This window comes from Pogoniulus pusillus, chromosome 41, assembly GCF_015220805.1.
Source record: "Pogoniulus pusillus isolate bPogPus1 chromosome 41, bPogPus1.pri, whole genome shotgun sequence".
Lineage (NCBI taxonomy): Eukaryota > Metazoa > Chordata > Aves > Piciformes > Lybiidae > Pogoniulus > Pogoniulus pusillus.
In genome coordinates, this window is record NC_087304.1 from 1,197,809 (window position 1) to 1,203,936 (window position 6,128).

A 6,128-nucleotide genomic window follows, 5' to 3' on the forward strand; every position below is an offset into this window, starting at 1 on the left:
TACAAACTGTAATCTGGAGAGGGGAGAGAAAAAACAACAGCTTGGAAAACGGAAACTCTGGAATCTCCAAATATCCAAAGCTGAGTCAACATCAAGTGGAGGAAAAATAAACTCATCCTGCAGTTTACAGTTCAGGATGCCTGATTCCACCACTGCCCTCTTCATCTTCCAGAGGAAAAGAAAAGAGGTTCTGTGGTTTTCAGTGTAGAAAGCCAAGACATGCCCAGCAATAGGGGAAAGGGCTCCTAAATGCACACTTTACTCTGTGTGCCTGCAGGCAGAGCTACTGCGAAGTCACTTCCAGAGGACGTGCAGCAGCCCTGCAGGACTGCTCAGAGCCACATCCAGCCTCAGCTGGGTGTGTTTTGGGTTGATTTGGTCATGCTGTTTCAGGGAATCAGTTCTAACTTCACCCCAGGAAGCACTGTGCCCTGCACTTGCTCCATCCAGGCCAGTATCACAGTACCACAGTATCATCAGGGCTGGAAGAGACCTCACAGATCATCAAGTCCAACCCTTTAGCACAGAGCTCAAGGCCAGACCATGGCACCAAGTGCCACGTCCAGTCCTGCCTTGAACAGCTCCAGGGACGGCGACTCCACCACCTCCCCGGGCAGCCCATTCCAGTGTCCAATGACTCTCTCAGGGAAGAACTTTCTCCTCACCTCCAGCCTAAATCTCCCCTGGTGTAGCTTGAGGCTGTGTCCTCTTGTTCTGGTGCTGGCCACCTGAGAGAAGAGAGCAACCTCCTCCTGGCCACAACCACCCCTCAGGTAGTTGCAGACAGCAATGAGGTCTCCCCTGAGCCTCCTCTTCTCCAGGCTAACCAATCCCAGCTCCCTCAGCCTCTCCTCGTAGGGCTGTGCTCAAGGCCTCTCCCCAGCCTTGTTGCCCTTCTCTGGATATGCTCAAGCATCTCAGTGTCCTTCATAATAAGCTCAGAGGAGAAAGTCTCTCTCCCAGCAGCAAGAAGTCCATTGGAAGCTGTTTGCAACCAGTGCATTTGTAGCACTGCTCATCTGCATGGTCTCCTTGGCACCCAGCACGGAGTGACCTCACTGCAGCCTCAGTGCAATTCCACAGCAAGAAACCAAAGGGGAGGAAATGCTCCAGGAGATGCTCCAGAGCCCTGCTTTTCTCCTGTCTCCACTTACAGGGTGCAGGGGTGCACAGTCAGTCCAGGTCTGACAGCTGGCATCCAATGCCCAAGGTACACAGATGAAGCTCACACTTGGCTGTTCCTTGTGCCACCTGCTCCTGGCAAAGCTGAGACTTCCTTGCTGCTGCAGGCTGCCTGTACTGCTCCTCAAGGCACACCCAAAGGTGGTTAGCCCTCGAGTCCTCAGCTGGAGCTATTACATCCACCATTAGGCTGCATGACAAAGGCTTTTTCCAGAGCCAGCTCCTTTCCCTTCAAACCTCTCTTTCCAAAGGGTGACACCATGGCAGTCCCCAGTGCACCTGGATAACCAAGGCTCCTCTAGCCCCCCAGACACTGCCCCTGCAGCTGTCTCCATAATCCTTTGGAGATGCAAAAAAGCCTTCAGGCACTTGGGCCCTGGGGAGCCAAGGCTAACTCCCAGCTGTTTAAAGGGTCATTGCATGCCAGTGCGAGCTTGGCAGCCCAGCAGGGCTGGAGGTCCCCGGGAGCTGGGTGGGTAAAGTGGACTGGCCATGGGGGCAGCAGCATCTCAGGCATTCTGAGCAGAGCCTGAACAAAGGTTGGGAAGTGCTAGAAACTATCAGAAGGGAAAGACACAGAGATGGAGGCTCACTGGAAGAAGAGTGGAGCAAGAGAATGAGAGTGCCAAGGGAAGTGAGGGCTGATAACAGGGAGGGTAGAGAGTGAGGTAGCAAGAGTCACAAGCAAGAAAGGCAGAGGCTGGGAGGAGCAGCACATCCCCACTGCCGGGTCTAACCCTGGCACTTCCAGTTAGCTGCGGGAGACATCTCGCTCCTCTGCTTATCACACCTGAGCTCCGCACAGCTCCCTCCGAGGGCACAAGTCACAGCCTGAGTTCCAGCGGCACAGCACCGACATCGCCCACGCTCAGGTGAGGACCTCTGCTGTGAGCACCACCAGTAGGGCACAGTGCAGCTGCTCGCAATAGGGAGCAGACCCAGAGGCCATGGCACAGCTTTCAGGTTTTTCACCTTGCTCACCCCACCAGATAAAGCACAAAGCTGACCTCACCCGGGGTGTGAGACCCTGAGACGAACACCTCCAATGTCACAGCCACCTCCCTCGTCCCTCCCACCAAGCCCGCGAAGGAGCCGTCCTGGCCTGCCACTGTCTAGAGAAAACTGGATTCGATCAGACGGGGAGAAAGGGCAAGCAAAGGCACTCGCAAGCAGTGAGCTGACGGCGCAGAGGCAGCCCTGCGGCTCCTCGGCTCTGCCGGGACACCTCTGTGGGGACGGCACAGGACAGGGCAGTCCCTGCCCTGCTCGGGAGGGCAGAGAGACGCCTCAGAGCGCTCCGAAAGAGAAGCAAACAGCGAGGATCCACCGGCAGAGAACCTGCTGCTAGAGGCGGCTTGCACCGCCAAAGCCAAGCCCGGCGCAGAGGCACAAAAGCTGCTGCGCCTCAGCCCTCCTGGCCCAGGTTTGGCTCCCAGGCGGCCTCGCCAGCCCCCGGCGCAGCCATGGCTGCCAGCCCGGTACCGGGGCTGGGCCGCGGGCAGGGGCCGCAGCTCTGCCGTCAGGAGCGGCGGAGACACCGCTCGGCCGGATCCTGGCCTCGCTGCCCGGGACGCCGCGCCGCAGGCGAGCCCGGCAGACCCGGGGCTGCTGGCTCACAGGGCCGCCCGGGGCCGGCACAAGCGGGAGAAGGGGCCGGTGTCAGCGGCTGGCTCGGGAGAGGCCGCGCTGCTCCCGGGAAGGCGGCTTCGGAGAGCGCGGCCAGGTCAGCCATCCCCCCCGGGACCCCGCGGCGCGGTTCCAGGCACGGCTCCGATCGCCGAGCACGGGCGGCCGGACGCTGCCAGACACCGGGACGCCGAAGACATCCCCGCGGCGAAGACTACCCACTGAAACGGAGCTGGCAGATCGGGAGAGCTGTCAGGATCCCACGGGCCCCCACCCCGGTGCAGCCAGACCGCGGGCCGGCCGCTTCGGCCCGCCCTAGACGCTGCTATCACCGCCATAGCCCCACACCTGAGGGCGTCTCTGCCCGACTCGGCCACGTCGGGGAGGCCGCAGAGCCACGGCCGTGAGCAGAGCGCTGAGCCGTGCCGGGGGCTGCCCCAGCGCCCCGCCGGTGCCGCCCCGCCCCTCCCGGTACCTGCGGTCCCGGCGCCCGCGGCCCCTCAGCGCGGCCCGCGCCGCCCCATCGCCGGCTCCTGCGGCCGCCGGGCACCGCCCACCCCTGGCTCCGCCCACCGCGGGCACCGCCCACCGCCGGGCACCGCCTACCGCCGGGCACCGCCCCCGCGGCGGCCCCGGCGCCATCCGCCAATCCCCGCACAGGCTCCGGGGCCGCTGCAGCCAATGGGCTCCGCGGGGCCCGGCCGGCGTCGCAACGCGACCACGCTGGCGACAGGCGCTGGCCAATAGCGGCCCGGCAGGACGGCCGCGCCCCGCCCCTCGCGCCGCCGCAGGGTCTCGCCGGCAGCGCCCCCGGCCCCGCCCGAGCCTCGGCGGCGCTGGCCCGGCCGGGGGGGCGCCCGGGCACGGCTGCGCTCGGCAGCACCGCTTCGCCTCGGGGCTCGGCCCCTCGCAGCCGCATCCGGACAGTTGTTTGTGGAGCAGCAGAGAACGGAGTCCTTACGGCGGACCCCTCGAGGGAACCACCGGGGCCCGCTCCCCTCCGCTGGCCCCGGGAGCAGCGAGCAGAGCGGGCAGTGACCATTCTCGCTGCCAGGCCAGGTGTGAAGAAGGGCACGAACGCAGCAGCCCGAGGCGATGGGCAGAGCCCACCGGGACCATCCGCTCCCGTGTGCAGGGGCAGTGACCCCATGGCTCTGGCTGCTGCGGCAGAGACCCAGCCTAGCGTCAGCCCCAGCGCTGCGGCTTTGCAGCCAGCAAGACGCCAGGTCCAAAACGCCACCGGCAGCTTCTCCCGCAGCCGTGCTGGAACAGAAGTGCACAGACACAGGCTGATTTGGCAGTCTTTATATCCACAATACCTCATAACCATGCAGAGAGCCCAGGGCCCGGGGGTCTTTACAGCGTGAATTGCACTTAACCAGGAACAAATGCGCTGGAAGGGACCTCTGCCTGGGTTGCATAAAGGCTCAGCGCTATTTATAGCCCACGCAGCCTGACAGGCAGCAGTGCCCTGCGCTGTCTGACCAGTTCCAGTGAGAGTTGCTGTTACTGCCCTGCAGCTCCTCACTGCCTGGAAACATTCCACGCACCACCGGACTGCTGCATCCTCCGAGAGGCTGCAAGTCAGGAGAGCCCAACCCTGGGACTGGGGAGGGCAGTTTGGCTTCACCTCTCAGGGCCTGATTCTCCTTTTACATATCTGAACTTCAGGCCCTACCTTTAGTATGGTTTTCTCTATGTGCTTGTTCTTCATGAAGGAAAAAGGCCTCACTGAGTGACGGAGTCACTTTGCTGGGACCTCCAGAACCTCTAAGCAAGCTCTTCCTTCGTGCTTGGAGGGAAACCAATCACCAAGCACAGGTAAGACTCAACCCTCAGCAGCCCACAGGAGATGATACCCACAGCTCCTGGGCAGTGCAGCAGGCAGGAATGGGAGCAGTGGGAAGTGAAAGCCCTGCTGCACATCCCACGCAGCCTTTGGGAACTGACCTGCTCAGGTCACTCCTGACCATCCTGGCACACGCAGCTGAGTGCTTTTTCCTGTTCCCAGCCTTTCCACAACCTGTGGGGTCGCTACAAGTGATCTACCAGAACGGCACCCACAGGGGGGACGATCTCCAGGACGCAGCAGCTGCTTCTGACCTGCTACCAGCGCTGAGAAGCAGCCCCAGGAGGGGGAAGGGCTCCCAGTGCCTTGTCCTGCTGCCAGGTGGGGATGGTCTCTGCAGCACACACGCAAAGCTTTGTGCCAGCAGGGAGCAGTCAGCTGCGGTGGGGTTTACACATTCATACAAGTTCAGCGATTTAAAGCTTCCCTATGAACCATTCTTGTCCTGTGCAGGCTACAGGCAACCTCTCCGTGGAGACCTCAGACTCACCAACCCTGCCACTATCTGAGGCACTGGGAAGAAGTCAGACTCAGGCCACCTACCCAGGGACTTTGTTTTACCCATCCCCTCTTTGTGTGCTCAGCACCAAATCCTTTCTGTGTGTGCATTTTGGCTTTGCTCTCTCCATAACAAGCAGGGTAGTGGCAGAAAACAACTCCTGCCTAATTCTGCAGTGGAAGATCTGTTGTGAGCAGCAGCAGCAGGAGCCTGCAGCCAAAGCAGTGGGCAGGGAGCACCCAGAGCTTTTTAGTGTTGCTGTTCTATAGTTAAAGTCACTTCCAGCAGCTAAGGAAAGCAAGCAGAGCACAGCTTCCTCCTTCCACGGGCAGCTTTCCTGGCATCAGTCTTACATAAGCCAAATTCTGCCCTCAAACCTCTTAGGGCAGACAGAAGAGAGCCTGGAACCTTTTCTACATTCCTCTTACTGAGAGCCCCAGGAGCAGCAAAGCTGCAGGGTGAAGCAGTTCCATTTAACTGGCATTGCCACACCAGGAAGCATGGTTCAGAGTCTGGCCTGCCAGGGAGCTGCTTGGACATCAGACAGCTCTCGGACAGCTCAGGCTTCCTCTGGCCTCCTCCAAGTCTCCCCCTGTGCAGTTTCAGCAGGCACCAGCAGCAGAGCTGGGCTGCAGCTCTGGTTTCTCAGGAGCACTCAATACTTCCAGCAGGACAGCAGCCTACTCGAGCCCAAAAGCATTGTCCCCTGCATGGTTTCAGGAGGTGGTTCCATCAGGCAGAACTGTTCCAATGCCCTCCTGCTGGCACTGATGGGCCTGTTCTCAGTCTAGGCAAGAGCCCCCTCAAAGCCACAGGAGGGCTGTGCCTCCACCTGCCTGGAGAGCTGCACAGCAACTGGGGAAGGGTCCAGACCTGGCCTAACAACTGAGCACAGCAGGTGAGAGTCCTGCTTGGCTTACAGTGCTCACAGGAGCTGTGCCTGCACACACCTGCTGCCCACAGCTCACAGCA

The 6,128-nt window shown here is 61.0% G+C and overlaps 1 protein-coding gene and 1 long non-coding RNA gene across 4 annotated transcripts in view; one reads left to right on the forward strand and one right to left on the reverse strand.

Annotated features, from left to right (window-relative positions):
* MARCHF2 (membrane associated ring-CH-type finger 2) overlaps positions 1–3,364 on the reverse strand; it is a 54,798-nt gene extending 51,434 nt beyond the window's left edge. Inside the window, exon 1 of one of the 2 annotated variants that reach the window (XM_064174976.1) lies at positions 3,284–3,364. The gene's annotated coding sequence lies outside the window, so the exon portion shown is untranslated. Of the gene's footprint in view, positions 1–3,156; positions 3,182–3,283 lie in introns of those variants that run through there. The other variant, XM_064174977.1, reaches the window with a different exon arrangement.
* Positions 3,365–3,652: 288 nt separating this feature from the next.
* On the forward strand, positions 3,653–6,029 carry LOC135192315 (uncharacterized). 2 transcript variants are annotated; one of them, XR_010308964.1, is made up of 3 exons: positions 3,653–4,629; positions 4,820–4,978; positions 5,111–6,029. It is a non-coding gene; the product is annotated as an uncharacterized LOC135192315 (long non-coding RNA). The 2 variants fall into 2 exon arrangements; XR_010308963.1 differs by having other exon boundaries at positions 4,820–6,029.
* Positions 6,030–6,128: the final 99 nt, after the last annotated feature.